Source organism: Typopeltis vanoorti, chromosome 15, assembly GCF_054136105.1.
Source record: "Typopeltis vanoorti isolate ZY-2024b chromosome 15, IOZ_Tvanoo_1.0, whole genome shotgun sequence".
Taxonomy (NCBI): Eukaryota; Metazoa; Arthropoda; class Arachnida; order Uropygi; family Thelyphonidae; genus Typopeltis; species Typopeltis vanoorti.
The window spans coordinates 40,492,725-40,519,301 of NC_143563.1; the positions used below are offsets into that span (position 1 = coordinate 40,492,725).

General features: G+C 35.9%; 1 protein-coding gene across 5 annotated transcripts in view; it reads left to right on the top strand.

Moving 5' to 3' along the window:
• LOC150098681 (uncharacterized) overlaps positions 1–26,577 on the top strand; it is a 54,799-nt gene that overhangs the window by 20,529 nt on the left and 7,693 nt on the right. For 2 of the 5 annotated variants that reach the window (XR_016549506.1, XM_090405177.1), the window contains exon 1: positions 9,601–10,159. The exons of the other annotated variants lie outside the window; for them this stretch is intronic. The gene's annotated coding sequence lies outside the window, so the exon portion shown is untranslated. Of the gene's footprint in view, positions 1–9,600; positions 10,160–26,577 lie in introns of those variants that run through there. 5 annotated transcript variants of the gene reach the window in all.

Genomic DNA, 26,577 nt, shown 5'->3' on the forward strand with positions numbered 1-26,577 from the left:
TTCATTTATTACCTCTAGATCACAAATCACAATACACCTCATGAAATAGTTCCACATTTACATGACATTGTCCTATATTTGTGCTTCAAGGTGCACACCTTGCACTCATCATCAAATTCCTGATATACCCTCTTCAGGGGAATGTAGAGAATCTTATGATAGTAGTACAGGAAAAGTTACATCATTAATAACTTCCTATCAACAGTTTTTATCCAGATTAGCCTGTTATCTGTCAACATTTCAATATTATCAGATCTTATATTTCTGTCTTCTAAGGCACTTTTTACTGTATCCATCTACTTATATCTTGGTCTTCCTCTGGGTCCTTTTCCTGACATCCTGGCAAAGAGCACTTGTTTAGATAAGATTTTTTCTGCCATTCTGTTTAAGTGACCATATCACCTGATATGGTCACTTAGTCACCTGAGATAGCTCTGCTAACACATTTCTAAATGCTAACAATGTCAAGTTCTTTCCTGATATCCTTTTTTAATATGATACTGCCATTGATGCCATCTGTTCAGTCCCCTAATCTTTCTCAGGACTTGCATATGAGATTTAACTCATAGTCATTTAACTAATGACTAGGAGTTAAATCTTAGATTTATGAGTTAAAATTGGTTTGAGCACTCTTGTAAACAGCTAGTTTAGTGTTTTGACTAATCTCTCTTTCTTTCCATATAAATTTATTTAGTTGACTTCCTACCACACCAGCTTTGCTATTTCTGCTGTCTATTTTCAAATTTAATTTGCCATGTTCGCTAAAATTGTGCCTAAATAGCTGAAATGTTTTACTTATTCTCTTGGTTCTCCATCCAGGATGCAGTTGAAGTTTTTAATGCTTCTGCCTATTTTCATTGTTTTTAATGCTGATTTTCATATTAAATTTATTACAGTTGGTCAGAGAATCCTGACCAACTGTAATAAACTGTAAAACTTCAATTAATTTAGGAGTATAATGTCATCTGCATAACGTAAAGAGTTGAGATTAATATCTCCAATTCTGATATCAGGTTTAATACCACTTTCTTTCATAATGTGATTCATATAAATGAAGAATAACATTGGAGATAATGTATATCCTTGTTGCACAACATCAAACCATCTTCCTGTATCTCCTTCAAATCTAACTGCCGATTTACTACTCAAATAATGACTATGTATTGCTTGATATAATGTCTCATTTACACTATAAAGTGGAGCATTTTGAAGAGCTTTCCTCTTGGCACATTGTTATATGCCTTTCCCAGATCAACAAAACTTAAATTCAATTCCTTGTTATATTCCCAAGATTTCTCAACTGTTTGTCTTAAAGTTATAATCTGATGTTAACAATCTTTTGGCTTGAATCCAGCTTGTTCTTTCTCAAGCTTCCCTTCCATAAGTTTTCTTAGTCATTACAGAGGTATTTCCTTGCAAAGGAAATACCTCTGTAATTCTTACATTCAGTTTTATTTCCCTTTTTATAGATGGGTATTATAAGAACTTTGTTCCAATCCTCTGGAAATCATCCCTCTAACCAGGACTTCTGAATTATGCAGTGTGGCCAACTGTAAAATTTTTATACCTCACATGTTATCATTTGTTGTCAAATATCATTTACTCCAGCTGCCTTTCACCATTTCAGGTTTGTGATAGCTTTTCTACTTCAACTACAGAATATATTTCAGATGGCATTCCTGTTGAGTGTTTTCTACCACCATGCTATCACTGCTTGTTTTATTTAGCAATCTTTCAATTAATTACTTCATACATCAAGAATATATCTTCAGTTTTCATGTCCTTTTTATCACCCTAATTCTTTTTGCAATACTCTTTCCACCATTTCTGAGCTTTTACGATATCCTCCAGAATATTTTACCATCTTCCTGATATTTATTTTCTATTTTCTTAACAAAGTCTTCCAAAGTTTTGTTTAGCTAGTTTTATACAATGTTTAGCTTTCTTACATTTGTCTCTGTATTCTCTAAGAGTACAAGCTGACTTTCTTTTTGCCAGGAACTTTCAATATGCATTCTTCTTTTCTTTCACTGCCTCTTTAACTTCCAGTGTCCACCATGGAGTTCTGATTTTTCTATCATTGTAGAGATTTCCTCACCACATTACTCTGGCTGAATCAGTCAGAGTTTTCTTTAGGCTTTGCCACTGTATCTTCAAGGTTTTGTCCTTGTTTTGAAACTTCAGTTTTTTTTAGAATAATGTTTGTGTATTTGAGCCTACAGTTCACATCTGATAGCTGTTCAACTTTGATTCATTTCAAAACTTTTTTACACACCCTTTTCAATATGAAGTTGAACTTTATTCTGCTCAACACTAAATGCTGATCACCCCCTATTTCAGATCCTCAATACTGTTGTGAACCAGTGGGAAAATATCACTGTTGACAATAACATATTCAAATGAGACTTTTCTTATTCCTTCTCCCTATGTGAATTTATGTACAATTTTATGTTGGAACTAAAATGGACTGGTTAATACTAACATAAAGTATTAGTAATAACTAGTCCATGTACTGAGCAGAAATCTAGCAGGTGCTTATCATTATTATTAGTTAGTGTGCACCTTCCACTTAATAATATGAAAGTTGTAATCCAATATGCTTGTCTCAACCAAAAGTCTATTTAAATCTAGTAACAAGTTAATAGCATCACTCTTTATAACTCTTCCCAATTGCTTTATCAGACAACTGAATAATCCCTCTCAATTTATATGAAAAACGTTGACAATTAAGTAGTTAGTGGCTAAGAACAGAACATTGGCATCACATGCACAAGATTTGAATGGGAATGATTCTAAGAGGTTAGCTTTTATGTTTGATTAATGTTACAATTATTTTGTTGTAAATCTTTAAATCTGTCAGAGTAAACATGCAATAACAGACATACTACAATAGGTCTTGTGAATATAATTACTTTTGCTATAAATGCCAGCGAACACAAAGATACTATCTAGATGTTTAACACCAGATTCCCATGGAACCAAAGACACATTGCAGGAGGTACACACCATCAGGCATAAAGCTCATTGCTTTTTGCTTTAAATTCATTTGCTGCATTCACCACACTCCCAGCAATGCATTCTGCTCACCAGCTAATATCCATGCAATGACCCTGCTTACTTCTTTGCTCACACCATAATTATGTGAATTCCAAAGGTGTTTTTTTTTTCTCTCCTTTCTTTCTCCCATTCAATCAAAAAATTTCTTTCACATTTACCTAGTAACAACCTTTTATAACTTTTATTTTAATCATATCCCTTCCCCTCCTCTTTATGGAATGTTGCAAATTGCATTTCTCTTAATGAGTATTCATAACCTACATTCATTCCAAAGTCCAGTTACCAGCTTAATTAATCTTCTTTGGACTCTTTCTAATATGTCATCACCTTAAAACCAGGTGACTAAATCTGTGCACGATAACCCATATGAGACCTGATCAAAACCTTATACAATGAAACAATAACCTTATGTATGCAATAGCCTTATTGCAAGTGTGATGATTTCACAACTTGCACAGTGTGACTCATGAACTTCAAGTCCTACACCATGATCCCTTCTCTACTTCTAAATGTCCCTCTTTGTTGAGGAAATTTATAAGGAGGTAGAGAAGAGAAGAGATTTGGGATCTTGCATCCCATTGTTGTCTACCAAGTTTCAGAATCTTGCATCTTGTAACATTGAACCATTTCACTCACATGCACACTCATACAATCTATTCAAGTCATTCCATAAGATCACAGCTGTTTGACTAATCATCATTCTCCTCAGTTTTGAATCAACATAAATTATTAAAAATAAACCATGATTTATAATTTATTGCTTCTTAAAAATTGAACAAATAGTGCTATATCTCCAGTTAAACCTGTCCCAGTATACTAAACAATGGCCCCGAAACAGATCCTGTTGCACATTACTGGTAACGTTCCTCTTTTGTTGCTGCATACCACACCCCATACATAACTTATACTTGTCTGCCAGCCAGTAACCTAACAAACTCACTAGTATACTAATCCCATCTGTTCCAATTTAGTTACTAACTTGGGTATCTATCAAAAGACTTTACAAAATCAGAATAAGCCAGTGCTTTTCCAATGCAACTGTCACTTTGTTATGGTATATAAATAACCTCATAAAATATCTTTCTCTCTAAGGAACTTATGCTGACAATCACAGGGAGTACTGTAGTTATCAATCCAACTCTCACCAACCTCTCCAACACCTTAACTGCAACTCCAGATATAGAGATTACCCTATAATTTAAAGTTCCGATCTTATTACCACATTTGTGAAGTGGGACAATTTTACCTTTGTGCAATAGCACAGGTCCTAAAGAAGTGGGACCTGTGGTATTGCAAGACTTGTTAAATAGGTATGCGAATGCTGACACTAACTCCCTGAGACTTCCTCTTAAGATGTGCAGCTATAGGTCCAGTTATATAACCTTGTTGACATCAAGTTTACTTAACTCCTTGCTCTCTCACCAGTAAGTTGTCTCCCACACCCTCTACATTTGAAATTCTCGTGATTTTAACTCTGATCAGGATGAAACTGTGATGAATTCGTCACTGAATACCTGGACTATGTTCTCTGCAGCAGTTACCAATATACTATTTCATTCATTAACATAATCTTACCATGATCATGCTTCAAATTGACAAATATCAAAAAAATTGGATTAGGAATTTTCTTAGTCTGATTTGTTAATTTCTGCTCAAGCACACTTGCTGTCCCTTACTGAGTCACCTTACTAGCCACTCCTTTATATTCTTTTTACAACTGAATATTATCGTTATTCATCTTGTGCTGTCTCTGCAGTTCATTCTTCCAAATTTCATGCTTAAGTCCTACGGCTATAGTTGACATCCACCATATTTAGCCTTTTAATATTGGGAATACTTTCACACATTACATTAAAGCTGTTTAATATGTCTTGGTCAGTTCCCAAGCAGCATTTTCCTCCTTTCTGCTTAACTCTTCATTTCATGCTAAGTACATATAGTTCCAAGCTGTCTCCTAAATATTTTGATAAGCAGCCTTATAATTTCACATATATGCTTTTCTCACAGAAGTCTTCATATGGTAGGCCAACAAGATAATCAGTTCATGATCACTGTTATGATCATGATAGCTGGAGGGAAATGCAACACTCCAGTCATAATCAGGTCTGATGAAATGGCGAGATCTACGATTTCTTGATCCTTGACCTCTTTCTTTTACATATTCCCTAAGAGTGGTTTCACAAGAGATTCATTTTTCCTTATTCCCAAGATGAGAAACCTTTCCAATTTGCTTCTGCATTTCATCACTTCCCTCCACATTCTCTGGCCTATAGCAACATTCAACTAAACATTTCTTCCTCTCAATCCACATTATACCATACTACCTGTAATCCACTGCTAGTAACTCCTGTCATCACCTTATGCAGACATAATTCCCCCTGCTACGATCTGATATGTAAGAGATGATGGGTGAAGTTGCATTAACCGTTTGTCTTGGTGAAGACATGAAAGGACAAATGCAGTGTCATTCTGTGGCTAGGCAGTACATCCAGTATACTGCTGTCTTCAGCTTCTATTCAAGAACAATGTTGCCACAGAATGACACTGCATTTGTCCATATTGATTGCTCTTTAGTGGAGAAGCTTTACAATGAGTTAGCATCTGCTCGGTCTAAAGTGTTATCAAGTCACTTGCTGCTGAATCTCCTTTCGGATCTGCCCTTGAATGGGAATAATTATGGGCTTTCAAAATCAGGAAAGATTAGAACACACTTAAGATGTCATACTAATGAAAAACCATTCGAGTGTAGTATCTGCGGTATGAAATTTAAGAGAGCATCACATCTTAAAATACACTTGAGAAATCATTCTAATGAAAAACCCCAGGATTGTACAATCTGTCAAATGAAATTTCTGCACCTAAGAAATCTTAACACGCATTTAAGAATTCACTCTAATGAGAAATCCTTCGTATGTCCATTCTGTGAAAAGAAATTTTCTCAATCAGGAATTCTTAAAAGGCACAAGAATTCCCACTAATGAGAAACCATTCATGTGTTCAATCTGTGAAAAGAATTTTTCTCAATCAGGACATCTAAAAAGCCACCTAAGATCTCATACTAATGAAAAACCATTTGAGTGTACAGTATGCGGTAAGAAATTTAAATAGGCATCAATTTTTAAGGAACACCTGAAAATTCATACTAATGAAAGACCATATAATTATACCATCTGCGAAAAGAAATTTATCTCTCAGGAAGTCTTAAAAAACACATAAGAATTCATACCAATGAAAAAGCCTTTCGAATGTTCCATCTGTGAAAAGAAATTTTTTTGTTCATCAAATCTTAAAATTCACATAATTCACACAAATCCTCTCCCACTCAAATGTCAACCTCACCTTCCCATGGTCCATCCTGTTCTAAAAGTACAAACGTGGCACTGGCGACCGAGTATGGGCGGTATAACCTTAACACCCTAACAGAGTAAATGCTGTTAGATCTGCCTGTCCAGAGGCGACAGGTAGCAGCCCCTACCACTGGACTTACCCAGCGACAGGTTAGTAACCAGCACTGGGGAAATTCAAAATACTTTCAAGTTTCATGCAAAGAAAAGCCAGATGGACTGTCAGGTATAATAATATGAGAATAATGAATTCAGTGTTTAAACACAAGGAAATACATAAATATAATTTGCCAGCCAGAGGATACAAATCAGTAATTGACTACATTATCACAAATTTTAAATTAGCAGTGTTAATTTTAGACGTAAGAGCATATCGAGGCTTTGAATTAAACTCTGATCATTATATGGTATCAGCAAAAATTCGTTTTAAACCAAAGTGGCTAAAAACACATAGAATCGAAAATTCTTACCAGCCAAGCTACAAAATTTCTTCATTAAAGGATCCTCAAGTTAGACAACAATATCAGAAATGCACAAACTTAAAAACAGAAACCACACATGAATCAAGTGACATAGAAGATGAATGGGAAAATTTGAAACAAATTCTCAAAAAGCAGCGGCAGAAACCTTAGGAATAAAGCACAAATGGATTAGAAAAAGAGGATTACAAGACTGGAACAAAGAAATAGAAAATGTAATAAAAACCAAAGAGGACTTACCAGAAATGGTTAAATTCCAAAACAAAACAAAAAAAAAGAAATCAACTAACGCCTTTTACCTTAATAGGGGTAGGCGAGGCCTTTATACCCTATCTAGCTTTTGGAGACTGAGTGGGCAGTTCAATCTCCACCGGTAGCCAATCAGAGATAGCTTGCCCTTGTCTATCACTATAGCAGCCACCAATGAAGAGGCTGGCAAACAAGTGCTGCCATCTCTTGGTACCTAACCCTAACAAGATATGTCACTGTCTGAAATAATGTGGGTACTACGGTCGATTTTCTTGAGTTTACGGGACGAAAAACCCGAGTTTCCGGGAGGAAAAACCTGCTTACCTGTGCCAGAAATCGACTAACTCGGGAACCGGTCGAAGATAGGCTTAGAAAAAGTTCCTGTTCCTCCAGTCAGACTAGACTAGAACCTAGGTCTAACTTCAAGCGACCAAGCACAGAGGATGCAAGCGCCACTTCCACTGAGCTACACAGGCCTATATTCCAAAACAATAGAAGCAGAAATAGAGTATAAAAGAAATAGTGCAATTGCAAAACAAGAAATAAGAAAAAAACATAGAGAAAGATGGAACAATTTCGTAACAGAACTATAAAAGGATTTATTTAAGCCACAACCCAAAACCTATAAAGTAATAAAATACATGAATAAAGAAATAAAAGAAAAGATAAAAATACAAAGAATAGATTTAGAAAAATCGGTGACTTATATTTCCAAAATCTCTGGACAGATGAGAACAACGAATTAAAATTTTATAAGACAAAGAATGACCTAACAGAAAATATCACAATGTTAGAACTGAAAAATATAATAAAGAAGAAGAAAATAGGAAAACACCAGGAGAAGACAATATAAATATAGAACTATACAAAAATGCAGGTGAAAAATTTAATGAAAGACTTCTGAAATTTTTTAATATGGTCTGGATGTCCGAATTAACCCCTAACTCTTGGAAAAAAGCACTGGTTATCCCTATCTATAAAAAAGGAAATAAAGGCAATTGCAATAATTATAGGGCAATTAGCCTGCTGAATCTAGGTTATAAAATATATGCAGGAATATTAAAAGAGAAACTAAGCAGCATTGTAGAAGACAAATTACTAGAAGAACGAAAAGGCTGATCTATGCAGGATCAGCCTTTTCGTTTCCGAAAAGGCTGATTCTGCATAGATCCAATTTTTACTTCAAAATTATTAATAGAAAAGAGAAGAGAATTTCAAAAAGAAACACACGTGGCCTTTATTGATTATGAAAAAGCCTTTGACAAAATTAGTAGACAAAAACTGTTTAAAATATTAACTGATTTAAACATACCAAACCAACTTTTACAATCTATTCAAGAAATATATACAGTTAAATTAGAACACATCTCAGAATGGAAAGATATATCAAGAGGAGTACCTTTGACAAGGATGTACCCTCTCACCTCTGCTTTTCAATATATATATAAATGAAATATTAACAATCTGGAAATAGCATAACCCATTTGGTATACAAATGATCCCGCAAATGAAGATAGATACACCACTAGATCAAATAGTATTAGCTACATCAGAAGATGGCTTACAAAGATCACTAAAATCATTAAATTATATCTCAAAGCAATATAATATGACAACGTCTAAAGAAAAAACAAAAATAATGGCATTCAAAGGAGAAAACCCAATAAGAAGTAAAATAGTGATAGATAATAAAATACCAAGCTAACACATAGCATAGAACAAGTAAACACTTTCAGATACTTGGGATGTGATCTATCATACGAAGAAGAAAAAGACATAGACACTAAAATATCAAACTTTGTCAAAGTAAATGGCATAATAAATAATATATTTAAGCCATCCCTAGTACAAAAACATACTAGAATCAGATTATATAATGTCTTGTCAAAACCAAACTCTACTATACGGAAGCCAAACATGGACCATGAAAAGGAAAGATGAAAAACGAATTCAAACAGCAGAAATAAAGTTTCTCAGAAAAACAGCTGGATATACCAAGTGGCACCACAAAACAAATGAAGAAATCTTACAATCCCTGAAAATAAAGCAATTAATTACTACCTAAGACAGTATAAACAAAAATGGCTAGAACATTTAAATCGAATGGATAACAACAGACTACCAAAAATATTATGCAGATAAAAAATAAGTGGGAAAAGAAGATTCGGAAGACCAAGAAGGAGATGGCATGAGACCGGAACAGGCCACTTGGCCTAAATTCCATGTTAGAAAGAAGAAGGAAGAAGATTATTATTATTATTACTGATACCTCCAAGGAGTCCGAAGACTCATCATTAGAAGACAACTATCTCAACCACTACACCGAACCTCTACTACGAATCATCTCCATCAACGCCATCTACCGTCCACATCCACCACAATTAGGCAAATTCTTTATCCATCGATGTTTTCATTTTATTTATGTTATTTTATTTACAGACAAAAATATTTGTGGACGATAGATGGCGATGTTCATACACAGTGGACAGTTCCGTGTAGGATTAAGTGGTAGAAACTTGGCCATATAGATTGAAGTCTCCTACCGCTTTTGAAGTGTTGCATAAAAATACTTTAAATTCAGATTCGTTTAGTATATGTAAACATGCATATACAGACCACAGCATTCCAGGGTATCAAACGTGTCCACTAGCGATTATCATTTGATGTTCGAGAATATATTCAAAACTATACAGTATATCAGATTCCAATACTTGTGAGTTTGAGTATTTGAATCTGGTATGAGTATTATTATTATGTGACACCTCCAGGGAGTCCAAAGATTCATCCACGGAGAGTGTGCCAACAGCATCGAACGATTGATCTCCTTCCAACTACTAACCGCGCTCCAACTTGCTTAACTTTTTATTTTATTATTATTATTATTATTTTTTTTTTTTTTTTTTGCGTGAGCCATCAGTAGCAGAGGCTCGGCCAATCGCCCAACCTTTCAGTATTATTATTTGACACCCCCAGGGAGTCCAAAGACTTATCGAGGGAGAGTGTGCCAACAGCATCGAACGATTGGTATGAGTAAGTATCTTTGATGGTTTGCTTTTCAAATATTTTATTATTATTAAAAAAAAAGAAAAGAAACATTCTGAATATATTCTCGAGGGCCAGATGAACATTAGCAAATTGATTTGGTATTGGAGAAGTGGTAGAAAGCAAAATGAAGAAATGGGTGAACATAAAAATTACACTCTGTAGAGGCAGCATGGTTTTGTGAAGTAATTTATTATTATTGGCTGCTCCATGGAGTCTTCTGACTCATTGTGAAGGTCCTAAACATGCCAAGAGCTATCCAACATTTGTGCAGTAACTTAGATACTTTGCTTTGACCTCATTCGCAGTCATAGCAACCACAACAGATTCTGGCAACCTATTCCACTCGTTCACCACCTCCAAGCAAAAAATCTAGTCCTTACATCTCTTCTGACTACACTCTTGCTCATTTTCCAAGGATGGCCTCCAGTTCTTCCATCACCAGACCTGTTCTGAAAAATTTCCTCTGTATTAATCTTGTAAAAACCCTTAAGTAATATGTATGTCTCAATCATATCACCCATTTTCCACCAATTTCTGAAACCCACAAATCTTCAAACTCCATAAGGTTCATTCCATAGACCTGCTACCATCCTGGTTGCTCGCCTCTAGATCCTGCCCTCATCGCCAAGTGACCTGATCTGCATGCAGTAGTCAAGATGGGATCTTACCAAGGCTTGAGGTAATAACCTGCTTGTCACCTAGGAAGGTGATGAGCATGGCAAAGAAAAAAGAATGTGAGAGGAGTTTGGTCAGTCATGTCCAAGATAATCCAAGAGAATTCTGCTATGTGGCAAGCAAGAGGTAGAATAATTATGGAAGGATAACACTGGTGGAAGTTTATGGTAACAAAGTGACCACAGCAAAAGATGTAGTAGTTATTTAGTGAGCACTTTATCAGTGGATATCATGCTGGAGCAAATGATGCTGTGCAATATACAGAAAGGAGACATATCAGTGGAATTACAGGTGAAAGAAACAGATTTGTGTCAAGATTGGATTAGATGTTAATATGGCTGTGAGAATGCATAATATATCACCTTGTATTTTTAAGAAATGTGCAAGAGTTAGCTATGCCCTTGACTTGGTTATTTAATCAAAGTCTTGCAGTGGGAAAGGTTACTATAGAGTGGAAAGAAAGCAAAATAGTACCACTACATAAGCAAGGAATGGAACACAGGATTCAGTTGATGGACAAATGATTCTCTATGATTGTCAGCATGGGTTTGTGAAGGACAGGCTATATTTTACAAATGTGCTGGATAAAGGAGATTCATAATACAGCAGTATTCTTATACTTTATAAAGGCATTTGATAAATTATCTCATGACAATTTTGTGTATAACCTGCAGAAGATGGGATTGAAGAACCGGCTTTTTGACAAGTTTTGCATGATGGAGCAGTATCTCAGAAAAGTAAAGTAAAGTAAGTGGCATGCCTCAGGGTGCTGGTCTTAAGCTTCTACTTTTTAATTTATTTGTTAATGATATTTCATGTAGATTGACTCGTAATCTTCAAACGTTTCCTCATGATGCAGAACTGGGAAAATTATCAGGCATATTGCTGATGTTAATTGTTAACCTGCTGATGTTAAATGCAAGGTGTTGCACTTTGGGGTGCAGAGATATAAGGTCACATATTGTATTAGTTGAGCTGTGCTTCAAGAGTTGGATGAGATTTGGGATCTTGGGGGGTGATGGTAAACAGTGGACAAGTTCCAGGAATGTATTGCAAGTGTTGCAAAAATGTACATTTTATTGCTACTGTGATACGTTTTTACATGCAGGGATAAAGAGGTGGTAGTGCTTCTATATAGGGTATTGGTCAGACCACGTATGAACTGTTGTGTTCAAATTTAGTTGCCTAGTTTCATTGTGATATGGAGAGACTAGAGATTCAGAGATGAATGACCAAAGTCTAGGACTCTGAAGTTATGCAGAATGGTTGAGGGAATGTAGATTACAGAGTTTGGTAGATAAGAAAAAAAAGAGGCGATATGATAAAGACTGAAGTTAGTTAATGGGTTTTACCAGATTAATACAGCAGGGATTGTAAAAAATAAAAAAAAAGTAGAGGGTAAGATGAAAAGAACAAGAAGCTTTCCCTGGAAGTTGTGTAAAGATTTGGTGAAGAAGGACTTGAGAAGTAGATCTTTAACATGGGGAGTGGAATGCCAAAGTGCATTGTGAATGATGTCAAGGTTCAGTCTAATATGCTTGATGCTAGTTAAGTTGGCCTCCCATGATGAATTTACTAACTCTATGGAGGTTACTGTAATAATGATGATAATACTTTAAATCTCTAAAAGTTTCCCAGTGTAGTAACAATGGGAAAATAGGAATGGAAGTAGAAACTAGCACTGCAGTTCAAAGAATGAGTTAGCCAATCTCATATGGAGTTACCAAGTGTTTTTTTTTTCTCCCAGAAACTTGGGTTTTTCATCCTATCTACAGGCAAATTGGCCTTGAGAACATGCAGTTTACAGACAAAAATACTAGTGGTGGGCAGTAGGTGATGATGGTAGTAGCAGTTCTGTGTAGTTGATGGGCTAAATGGCAGAGATAGTGTTGTATAGAATAGAGTGCCTTCCTTGGAGGTGTCATGTAATAATAATTATGACCCTGTTGGACAAGACATGATTGTGGAAGAATGACCTTGCTGGTTTGAAAAGGTAGTTTTATTATTATTAAACCTCGAAGGAGTCAAGGACTCATTGAGACAAGCTGTACATCACCCACCTCAGTTATCATACCTTTTCTTAAACTCATTCATACTAGATGTACTCACAACTTTAACAGACAAACTTTTTTACTCATGGTTCTGCGAGACAAAAACCTACCTCTTACCCCTTTCTAAATTGCACACAAACTTAACTTCTATGGATGCCCCCCTTATCCTCTTCCCACCTTTATATATAATAAAAAATTAAAAAAAAAAAAAACCAATATCCTGTAATGCTTTCTCAAAAGTTTGTCCTCTATCATAACCCCTTTTTCTTCTATCTAGTGTCTGCAGTCCACATAATCTCAATCTATCCTCATAATCTACATTCCATAATCCCTATGCCATCTTTGTAACTTTTCTCTGCAGACTTTCCACATCTTCTTTATCCCTTTGGAACCCAGAAGACCAAATGTGCACAGAATAGTGCAGTCATATCAGGACTTTGTAATCAGGAAAAATGACCTCCATATCCTTATGTATCAGTGTTCATTTCAATGAACCTCTCAGTTGTGTTTGCAATTTTTGTTATGTGACTGTTGGACTTCCACTTTCTGTCCACCATAGCTCCAAGATCTCTAGCCTCGTCTGCTACTCCAAGCATAATCCCTCCAATATACCATGTTGTTGGATATCGTATCATATCATACAAAAATACATAAGTTTACACTTAATAACATTTGATTGATTACCATTATCATTTGTCTACACTTCCTTTTTTAGATACATTTTCTTAGATAACACCTAATTCCCTAGATTTGCAACCATGTAGTAATATTAGATGAAATGAAAAAAAATTGGTAGAAATGCAATATAAACTCCAGAGAGCAAGTTAACAGTTAGTTTAAAAGTTAATAAATGCAAAACCATTTCATTTTTATCATCAGAGGATTGCAAACAGCTAAAATATAGAAGTAGAATCATTTATTAGCAGAGAAAAAAAAACAAAAAATACAGAGAGATAATTAAGCTTAGAAATATGTTTAATGAAGATGTATTACATAGAGAGATAATTAAGCTTAGAAATATGTTAATGAAGATGTATTACATAGCTTAAAACAGAAAAGAATTAACATGTTCATATTACTAGCTTTTGCATGTCTCACATGCAAAAGCTAGTAATATGAACATGTTAATTGTTTTCTGTTTTAAGCTATGTAATACATTTTCATTAAACATATTTCTAAGCTTAATAAATACCACTCCACCATCTGTATTCATCTAAGTCAGTACTCATTTACAGCCATATTTGTATCAATTTGCTGGTAAGACATGGTCTTACCAGTAGACTGATACAAAGACCCAAATGATGATGATCAAGAAAAGCATATTAGGCATAAATCTCTAAGTCAAAAGAGAGTGCCAAGTGAATCTTACAGTAAACAGGTGGGATTGAGGCTGACAAACTTAAAAAAAGTCCTTTTATCCCTCCATGATATATTTTGTCCACACAATCTATGGAAAAAATGTATCATCGAGTGATGGCCATTGGAGAAAAAGAGGAAAGGATGAATTTATACTGACATTATTTATGGGCTATGTGGTTGACAGTAGTAATAGGTGATGGAAACACAAAAGAAATAGGAAGATCTTGGTCTTGCAGTGAACTAAAAGAGTTGATGAAGAATATAGTGGATTCAATTTCAGTGATATTAAGATTTGTATTTCTTCATAATGAGGCACATTATCAGGAAACATAACAAAGTAGAACAGACAGCAACTAAAATTGCTTCCCTAATGTGAAAAGCACTGACATGGAGTGAAGAAAGCGTCATATCTTTGAAAAGGAATTGGATTACACCGATTACATAGATTGTCATCTGCTTATCTGGGAGAACAGGATCATTTATTTTATTTATTATTTTTTTATGTGAATTCCAGCTACTAAAGGTTGTGAACCTATCATGAAGTAGTACTATGGATTAAGTAAATAAAATAAGTAAATAAACCAGTAAATCTTGTGTAGACAGAAATGAAAGGGGGATTATCTGGGATCAAGGGAAAACAGTTGGATTTGAAGAAGATTCTAAGATGAATAAGGAGAAAAATAAATTATTATTATTATGGCTGAGTTAAGTATGGAGCAGTTACATCTAATAAGTGGTATCAGTGAAACTTGTTATTGATCCAGGAATGAGCTATTACGTTTGTATACAAATACTAGAAATATAAGAAACAAAACAAATGAAATAGTTGCATTGACTAAGTTTGTTCACCCAAAAAAAATGTTGGAATAAGTGAGACATGGTTGGATGAGAATGGCATCCTGATAGTTGGATGCATTTTGTGAAGATAGAAAGGGTAAAAAAAAAAGGGGGGGTGCTATTGATGATAGAGAAAGAGTTATGTCCATACAAGGTAGAGATGTGAGAGGGAAATAGTGGCAGTGGTGTTGAGGCAATATGATGTGAAATAGAGGTAAATAGAATGAAATACTTCATTGGATGTTGTTGTTATAGACCTGGTAATGTGGATGGTAGTGACCATGAAATGTGTAATCAAATTAGTGAAGCAAATTAGAAAAGGGTGATCATCATGGATAATTTTAATTATGGCAATATAGCCTGATATGATGAGAAATGGAAGTAAAGAAAATAAGTTAAAGTTTTTGAGGGACTACTACCTCGGGCAGTATGTAACAGAGGGTACACGTGGATTGAGTGTCTTGGATTTGATCATCTCATCAAAGGATGTTATCATAAATGAGGTGGTCAGATCTCTCTTGTTGGTGAGAATGATCATGAAGTGATTACCTAGGTGGTTGCATGCAGTGTGTGAGTACTTCTGTGAGGAAAGGGTGTATGTGAAACTACAAGACTGGTGATTATGAGATGCTCAGGAGACAGGTTGCAGGTGTAGCATGGAATGAGGAGTTGGCTGGAAAGGAGATCAGTGCTGCTTGGGTGATATTCAAGAACTATCTAGTAGGAGCAATGTCTAAATACATTCCAAGGGTCAGAAGGTTAAATAAGGTACGTGCGAAATGGATGAATGAAGAGATTAAGCATGCAACACAGAGGGAAAAAGGATTATGTAGGCAACATAAGAGGAGTGTAATAATTAATTCCATGAAGATTACAAAGAACAGGCAAGGAGGGTGACTTGTTTGGTAACTGTAGCAAAAGTGAAGTATGAGGAGCAGTTAGCTAATGAAGCCAAAAAAAAACCAAAAAAACTCCTAGGGAGACTTTGATATGTAACCAACAAAAAAAAGAATGATTATAGAAGGATTACATAGATTGGAGACAATGGTATAAGAACAACTGCTGTAGAGGATATAGTTGAGATATTTAATAAACAGTTCATAAAGGTCTTTCATCCTTGTGAATGTGACATCATGGAGAATTTGAGAGCAGTTGGTGATGAGGAGGAGAGACTGACTATAAGTGACCAAGAGGTATATGGGGAATTGAGCAAACTTGATGTTAATAAGGCTGTGTGATTTGATAATATATCACCATGTATTTTGAAGGAATGTGCCAGGGAGTTGGCATCTTCCTTGACATATTTGTTTAATACGAGTCTTGCATTGGGTAAAGTTCCAAAGAAGTAGAAGAAAGGCAAGATTGTACTGCTTACCTCCTTAGGTGATAGAATTCAAGCATTCAATTATAGGCATATCTGTGTATCGATTGTGGTTAAAGTGTTGGAGAAGTTGGTGAGATCCAGTATCCAGAATTGGGTTGACAACAGTGATATTATCTTTGATTAACAGCATGGATTTGCTAAAGGGAGGTCATGTTTTAGTAATCTACTTATTACAATAAGGTGATGGCTTCATTGGACAAAGGAGATGATTACACAGTAGTACTTCCATTTTGCAAAAGCTTTTGATAGATTACTGCATGATAATTTGGAAGTCAAAATAGAGCGGATGGGGTTGGATATTAGACTAGTGCATTGGATTGGAGAATGGTTATCTGATAGGTATCTGCAAGTTGTGTATTGGGGAACAATATCCCTGAAGAGGAAAGTCACTAGTGGTGTGTTTCAGAGCCATTGCTGTTTAACCTGTTTGTGTTAATGATATTGCATAAGATTTTGATGGGATATTTAGTTGTTTGCAGTTGATGCAAAGTTGGGATGATCTTTTAGGAGTAGAGCAGATTTCTGGCTTTACAAGAAGACTTGAATAGGTTAAGTGAATGGGCCTGGGAGTGGGGCCCATTCAGTTAATTTCAAAACCTTACATTGCAAAATGTAAGGTTTTGAAATTTGAGAAAAGATGGGATGTATTATTGGAAGTGAAGGAAATAAGGGATCTTGGGATAATAGTGGGTAAGAATCTAAAATTTAGAGAACACATTGACAAAATTGTAATGACAATGCAACCAAGTTGGTAAGGGGTTGTTATGGGATCACTGTTGAAAAGATTTCTCATAAAATGGTGGGAGATCAGGGGAGAACAAGAGGTCATCATTTCATTGGAAGCTATGTAAGGAAGGTGTGAACAAGGGAGCGAGATGCAGGTTTTTTTGCATGCAGAGTTGTGAATGATTGGAATGTCTTGCCTAGAGTGTGGTGTCTGCACATAGTTTGAATGATTATTATGTGTATATGACAAAGGGACCTCCTAGATGAGTCTTTGACTCCATGGATTCTTAGGATAATAATAATAATCTGCTCTAGTGGCCAAACATGGAATGTTTTCAAGCTATTTGTGGTCTCCTAAAAGCAAGATAATGGTCTCTCATTGAGTAAACAAAATACAGGTATCGCTCAATTAACGCGGTTAATTAATCTCTCGATGTCACCACGTATATCAAAATCATGTTAATCAAATCTAATAATCAATGGCAAAAAGTACAATTCGTCCCTGATCGATTACTGTACTAATAGTTCATTTTATATGGTACTCTTTTAGGAAAGATGAAAAATGAATTAAAAGTAAATGTTTAATTAATACTTGTACCTACATTAGTTACTGCAATTTTTTTTTAATCAAAAGAAGTTATAAAGAGTTGTTTGAACAGTTTTAGTTTTTTCTTATCGGCATAAATTCTACGATAACAAGCAAAACGACTCTTCAGACCTTGGCAAACAAACGTTCTTCGAATAACATCCGGATCCATGTCCATTACTTGCTGCTTAAGCGATTCTAAACTGCGAAATATTCCATCCAGTCTTTGACTGTTATTTCCTTTGGAACCTCATCTTCACATTCCATTTGTTCATTGTCTTCATATGTGCGTTGTTCAATTTCAAGAAGGTCATCACTGAAATCTTTTGAATTTGAATCTAATAATTCTTTAACATCTTCTGCGTCAACATCATCAAAACCGAGGTCTTCACCAATTGCAATGATTTCTTTTACCACGTTGTTCACAGGATTTTGAAAACAACCTAAGTCATTAGCATATTCTGGCAGAAGGTTTTTTCAAACAGCTTTCATGCAACTAGAAGACACTTGCTCCCATGAGTCACAAATGTTCTCAATTGCGTGTTTAATGTTAAATTTTTTCCAAAATTCGTGGAGCGTAATCGCATTTTCTCCCGTTGTTGTTTCTGCTGCCTTTGAGAATGTCTTTTTTAAGAAAATAGGCTTTGAAAGTTGCAGTGACGCCCATGTCCATGGGTTGTAGCAATGATGTCGTATTTGGTGGGAAAAATAAAACTTTCACATTCTCACACAGATCATTAAGAGAATTTGGATGACCAGGTGTGTTGTCTAAAGGTAAAAGAGTTTTGAAAGCTAAGTTATTTCTTTTGCAATAAGTTTCAATTGCCGAGCAAAAATAAGACTTAAACCAATCTTCAAATAGACTTTGGTTAACCCAAGCCTTCTGATTCGCCTGCCAAATTACAGATAAAGAGTTCTTGTTACATCCTTTTAAAGCCCTTGGGTTCTGAGTTCGATAGACAAGCAGCGGCTTCAATTTAAAATCTCCATTAGCATTCCCTCCAAGCATAACAGTTAAGTGATCTTTTGATACTTTATAGTCATGCTGCGCTGCTTTTTTTTATATATAAAAGTTCTAGATGGCATTTTTATTCAATAGAGTCCAGTTTCATCTACATTGAAAATTTGGTGGTAATCGTAATCATTTTCTTCGATAATTTTCTGCAGCTCAGCAGGAAATGTGGATGCAGCATCTTCATCGGCACTCGCAGCTTCACCTGTTATTTTCACATTCTTTAGTCCAGCTCTAGATTTAAAATTTTCAAGCCAGCCTTTGCTAGCTGTGAATTTTGAATTGTCTTCTTTATATTTAGTCTCTTTAAGTCTTGAAAAACAAGTTTAGAGCTTTGGCCGTGATATTGCAGGCACTGACTGGAATTCTCTTTTGATTGCAGCCTTCCAGCCAAATAATCAACAGATCTTCCATTTCAACCATTATAGTACGTTGGTTATGTGTGCATTTGCATATTTGCAGATGTAGATGCCACTTTACCTTGCTCACAATGCTCATCAGCTTTTGATAAAATAGTCCATATTGTAGATTCGTTAAAACCAAATTCGCATCCAATGTTACTTTTACTTTCACCACGTTTAAATCTTTTAATTATATCAAGTTTTGTATCTAAGGTTACCTTCCTCTTCTTTTTTTCACGTAGTGACCCGGTTGTGGGATTCTTCGACATGATCAATGGGCTGTAAAATTTACGAAGAATGTAATTTGTGAATACATACAACAGAACAACTGGAGCTTGTAATGCACCCACTCTTAATGCTAGCAGCGAAGTAACTGGCTGGCACTCAGCGTCATGGCGTGATTTTCATGGTTTTCACCCATTGTTGTTTCAACTGTCTTTGAGAATCTTTTTAAGAAAATAGGCTTTGAAAGTTGCAATCACTCCCATGTTATTAGGTTAGGTTGTAACAATGATGTTGTATTTGGTGGGAAAAATAAAACTTTCACATTCTCACACAGATCATTAAAAGAATTTTGATGACCACAAGGCTAGCAGCCTCATGGCATGAGCATGATTTTGCGTGGTAAATTTAAAGGTGCGTTAATCAAAACTCTTGCCGCGTATATCAAGGGATTGCCACAATTAATTTCGCTGCGATAATCAAATGCGCATTAATCAAGGGGTACCTGTACATCTACCACCTAAAGGCATTCTCATAAATATAGGCATGCTGTGCTATTCTGTAAGACTGATTTCCATTGATTTGCTTCAGACTGCCATAGGTTTCAAATCCTACTGTGAGCAACTCCTCCTGCTTTCAGTCGTAGAGTCATATTTGATATGGATGATTCCTAAAGAATGGACTGGATTACATCTCATCTAGATAATAACGCACAGATTTAGTCATCTGCCTATCTGAGAGAACAGGATCATTTATATTTTACTTATTGTTTTTTTATTCCACACATTAAAGGTTGCTAAACCTGTAGATTAGTGCTGTGTGTGTGTGTGAGCAATTCTGTTTATCAGAAATGAAGTTTGGTGATGGCAGTGTAATGATGTATATGTATGTTGGGATTATGAGTGATATATATGTGTAGTTGCAGTGCATAAATGACTGTCGGGTTCTACATTAGTAATATGAATAGTTGGGCTTGTTTAATATTGTGATAATTTTATGGTACATCTTTTATACCCACCAACATACAAACCACTTCACAATCAATCACAATCAATTGTGATTGATTGTGATCAATCAATCACAATTGATTGATCACAACTGATCAATCAATTGTGATCAGTTGATTGATCACAATCAATCAACTAACAATTACCACTGAAGTGGTAATTGTTAGTTGATTGATTTTGATTAACAGCTGAAGCAACTAAAACTGTGAGGCCAATGTATTATGTCTGTTAATTGCATGTTTTCTAATGGCCAGTTTGCCTGTTTTGTGGAATATAAAAAAAAACCCTACTTTCTGAGAATAAAATCTCTGCTACTCCATATGAGACCTTCAATTGAAAAACCCTGATGAAGGTTCTATATGTGTAGATGGAATTTGAATACAGTGATTGTAAACATGTGGTTTGAAGAGACTGTTATCCACAGAATTATTCACAGAAGGTCTGTGGGATGAAGTGGAATGCAGTGTATAAATACTCTAGGGATGATTCTAGGTCTCACTGAATCTGGAAACATTTAGCACATTTACAAGGGGGGGGGAGAAGTTCTGATAAACATCTAGACCAAAAATGATATTAAAGCAACTGATATAACCACAAGAAAGAACATATCTTAAAATCCTTTAATACCCATTTTTCCTCAAATTGTAATAATTTATTCCTTTTCATTTAGGATATATAAGAAGACATGTCACAAGTTTTGAAGAAATTCAAAGACACGGAGGTGTGGGCTATCATCAAGTTTTTGGTGCTGCAAGAAAAGTCCACAAATGAGATTTACCAAACTTTGTGTGAGACTTTAGGGGACTGTGTCCCAGCATAACTAACAACTGCTAGATGGGTGGCCCAGTTTTAAAACGGGCATCCTGAGACAACAGATGCTCTCAAGTCAGGAAGACCTTCCACAGTGATCACACAAGTAAACATCGATGCTGTGTATGACATGATCCTTGATGATAAACAAATACCAGCCAAAAATATTGCAAAGACTCTGGAGATATCCAGGGAATGAGTTGGAGTCATTATCTACCAAAATTTGGACATGCCAAAGCTCTCAGCAAAGTGAGTCCCCAAATGTTTGAATGCTGAACAAAAGAGAAAATGTGTGCTGTCATCTCAAGGGATTTTTGGTCAATTTGAGAAATGAGGTACCAATATTTTGGCTTGTATTGTGACTATTGATTAAACATGACTTCATCACTTTGACCCAGAGACCAAACAACAGTCAATGGAGTGGAGACACAAAGGTTCTCCACAGCCAAAGGAGTTCCAAACCCAAAAGTCAGTAGGGAAGGTTCTTGCCATTGTCTTTTGGGATATGGATGGCATAACCCATACCAACTACCTCAGAAAAGGTGAAACTGTTACAGCAGCAGTTTATTCAATAGCTCTGAAGGAAATGAAGGAGGTACTGAATGTGAATGAAAAATACCATGGGGAAACTGAGCAGTTGCATGTTGCTTTTACAGGACAACACACCTGCTCACACTGCTCATGAAACTCAGCAGACTATACACAACTTGGGCTTTCAGTTTCTGTGTCACCCACCCTATTTGCCACAACTGGCCCCTTCTGACTATTTCCTACTTCCAAATTTAAAGAAACACTTGAAAGGAACAAAATTTACCACAGATGATGAAATCATATTTGCAGCTGAGGACTGGTTTGTGCAACAAGAGAAAGACTTTTTCTCTTGGAGGATTGCAAATGATGCAGGTGCATTGTATCAAGTGTATAACACATTCATGGGGAATGTGTAGAATAGTGTGTAAGTTATGTGGTTCTACCTCAATTCCTTCATGGTGATTTTCACTTTTCAGCACACCCTTGTAAAGTTTAAATTTATTCTTGCTTGTAGCATTTGCAGTACACAGACAAATACTCCACTCACCACATTTTGTGTAAAACTTCTGCTTGTTGTCCTCTTCACTATCCATTACACAAATTCTGAGAATGATCACTTGTTCTTTCTCTCCCACTGTATGTACAGGTATCCCTCGATTAACATGGTTAATTAATCCCTCGATGTTACCGTGTATATCAAAATCGTGTTAATCAAATCTAATAATCAGTGGTAAATATTACAATTCGTCCACAATCGATTACTGTATTAATAATGCATTTTATATGCTACTCTTTTAGGAAAGATAAAAATTGAATGCAAAGTAAATGTTTAATAAATACTTGTATCTACATTATTTACTGCAATTTTTTATCAAAAGAAGTTATCAAGAGTCGTTTGAACAGTTTTAGTTTTTTCCTTATCAGCATAAATTCTACGGTAACAAGCAAAATGATTATGACTCCTCAGACCTCGGCAAACAAGCAATAAAACATAAAGAAAAAACACTGCAAATATAATACACAATGGTACAAATTAAGTGGATATTGAATCGAACATTATTTCATAGCCGACTTCTAAGGCCGGAACAAGCCATGCTAGGCCTAAATCCTTGATACGCATGATGATGATATAGAAACTATAAGAGTTTCGTGCCGAATATATAGAAACTAAACGTTTCGGCAGATGCAAGCATAAACAACCTTATGGGCAACTCATAGTAATGGTAAACTCCAGATCACTTTCCTTAGTATTTTCCATCATGTAAAGCACATCTCCTAGAGGACATGTATGATAAATAAGTGTCTTTGTCTCTCTATTTAAGTAATACATGATGGTTTATTTATTTTTAGTCACAATCTAGAAATTATTGAACAAAGAATAAAAAAAAAAAATTAAACCATACTATACTGACATCGGAGGTCGCAGTATCTCTCAGATACAATTTACTATCAAATATCACAAACCTTTACATAACATGTGTTAAACCAAACTGACAGCAAAAAACAGTGCGGAATATCACTCGTAACATATGAATGCACAGCTATTCATGACCTCCGAGCTATACACTGAATTTGTGTAAGAATATTTATATTAAACATTTTGCATGTATCTGTCAGATCAGCTGCGAGCTCTGAAGGGTTAAAGGCGCGTTAATCAAAACTCTTGCTGTGTATATCAAGGGATTGCCGCCATTAATTTCGCTGTGTTAATCAAATTCCGCGTTAAGCAAGGGATACATGTATAATCTTTTCTGTATTAATCCTGTTAAATCTTTCTATCCATGTAAGCATCTAAATGAAATCTCCTCTTTTCTGCCCATCACAGTTGAAAATGCAAACTCTGCAGTTTGCATTTTCTCATCCTTTCTTAACCTTCTCTAGAGTTTCTTCATCATTGTTGTGATAAACCAGGCAGCTAAATTTGCAAAAAGTAATCCATATATAGTTTGATGAAGGCATAATTTGTACACAATCTTCTTATCTTTACTTGCTGTGTGCAAAATTAGAATTGAGAGAGACAAAAAAAAAAAAGCTTCACATACTGAAAAATATCAGTGTGAATAGAACATTGCTACTGGATGGTATATCAGTCTGTGTGCTATGAGAATGTGCAAGAGAACTGACTTAATTGTTTAAGTCTTGGCTCTGGCAAGGTTCCAAGGGAGTGAAAAGAGGGGAAGATAGTTTCATTACATAAAGTTGGCTCCAAGAAAGATTGAGCAAATTACAGGCCAGTTAGAATTTCAGTTGTGGGCAAAGCATTCAAAAAGTTGAATACACTTGAATAAAGGATGAAATAAAAAATATAATTTCTTGGCATCTTTAATTTATTATTATTATTATTACTATGGGCGACTCCAAGGCGTCCTTAGACTCATCGAGGCCCTAAACATCATATCCACACAACTATTCGACATTCTCACAGTATCTATCATACCTTGCCTCGAACTCATTCACTATTATTCCACTCATTTACTACTCTAAAAGTAAAGAACCCAGCTCTAACACCCTTACTAACCACACTCTTACCCAGCTTCCATAGATGTCCCCTAGTCCTCCCACCACCAGTCCTGATCTCAAAAATATCCTCTGAATTAATCCTATAGAAACCCTTCAGCAATTTCAATGTCTCAATCATATCTCCTGTTTTCCACCTATCAACCAATTTCTGCAACCCACAAATCTTCATCATGTTCTCATAAGATTCATTCCATAGACCTGCTATCATCTTGGTCACTCGCCCTGGATCCTTTCCACCTCCTCCCCATCAAGAAGAAACCTAGGTGACCAAAGCTGAGCACAGCAGTTTAGATGAGATCCTATCAAGGCTCGGTACAGAGGAACAATAACTTGCTTATCTCTGCTCGTCAAAGTATTCTTCGCAACCAAGTGATTTGATGAGCTGATTTAGCCACTTTTGCAATGTGCCCCTAAACTTCATCTCCCTATCCACCAACACTCCCAAGTCCCTGGCCTCATCAATCTTCTTGAGTACAGTCCCACCAATGTGGTATACTGCTGCTAATCTTTTCACCCCAAAATGCATAACCTTACATTTTGTCACATTAAATTGACATTCATTCTCCTTAGCCCAGATCTCCAATCTATCCAAATCATCTTGCAAGATTTTGACATCATCTGCATTCACTATTGCCCTACCCTGCTTTGCATCATCAGCAACAAATGAACTGTTCCTCATAGATTCTTCCCTATATCATTAATGAACAAATTAAACAGCAGTGGTCCAAGAACAGAACACTGTGGCACACCACTAGTCACAGGCCGTCTTTTGGACTCTACTGCTGAATAAACTACTCTCTGATATCTCTCCATCAACCACCCTCCTATTCATCTCACCAACCCTTTATCCATTCCCATATGTTGTAGTTTACGGATTAGAATTCCATGTGGTATCCTGTCAAAGGCCTTAGCCAGGTCCAGCAGTATCACTGTAAACCCATCACCCTTATCCAGTTCAGCCATCACTGTGTTATAAAACCTGAGCAAGTTACTGAGGCATGATCTACCCTTCACAAAGCCATGCTGTCCCCCATACAGTATCTCATTTTCATCAATCCATTCCTGTTTTTTTCCCTTGACTACTTTCTCCAAGACCTTGACAACGACTCCTGATATGCTGATCGGTCAGTAATTTGCAACGGTAGTCTTGGATCCTCCTTTATGCAGTGGAACTATTTTCCCCTCTTTCAACCCCCCTTGGGACTGACCCAGACCCGAAGCTCAAATTAAACAAAATGGTCAAGGGCACTGACAATTCTTTAGCCGCTTCACGTACGACATGAGCTGGTATACCATCCAATCCCACAGATGTATTGATATTGAGGTTCTGTAATAGACTATTCACCTCCACTTCATTCACCACAATTCCCGTATAGACTAATGGTTCCTTCATCCTTTCAATGTCACCACCTGGATGATATACTCTTGCAAAGTGCTCACTCAGTATTCCACCATATTGACTGATTCAGTGACCTCCTTGCCATCGGCATTCCTTAAAATCATTCTGCCGTGTACAGTTTTTCTTTTACTTGCAGCATATTGAAAGAACTGTTTGGGATTCTCTTTAGTTTGCATAGCTAGTTTCCTTTCATAATCCGCTTTTGCTTTTCTTACCACACTCGCTACCCTTCTGGCCTGCGCTTTATACCGTTTTATATCATATAACCAAGTGAAAAAACGTTCAACATCTAGACCTCCATGGAGTTAAAAAAAGATTCTGCACCATCACACATACAGAACTCATCAAGCTGTGCTTTAAACTCATTCAACGTGTCCATATTCGCCACACTATCTGGCCATGCATTCCACTCATGAACCACTCTCCATGCAGTGGTTCCTTACACCCTCCTTATATGGCTTCCAGAGATGATGATATTATGTGTCACTTTCAAGGAGTCCAAAGACTCATTGAGGGAGGACACTTACACTTGTTATATATGTATCTTATTATATTTGTCTAAACTCTCTTTCTATTAATTATTTCCTTAATTCTAGCTTTTATAGTATTCTGTCCTTCTTAAGCCTGCTACTACTACAATCTGCTTTAGCTAAATTCTATCCCTTCTGTGGCTGCTCCTTCTATTGGATATGTGTGCAAATCTCAGCGAACAACTCTGGTTTGAGCCAAATTTTTTCGGATGCAAATCTGGAATTAACTCCTTTTTAGAATTAAGAAAAATTTGTTTGTTACAGCTGCACCATCTTATTTCCTATACAAGAGAAGTCTCCTTGTCAGAGAGTTAACAACCAGACTAACCTATGACTCTGGAATTTAGCTATTA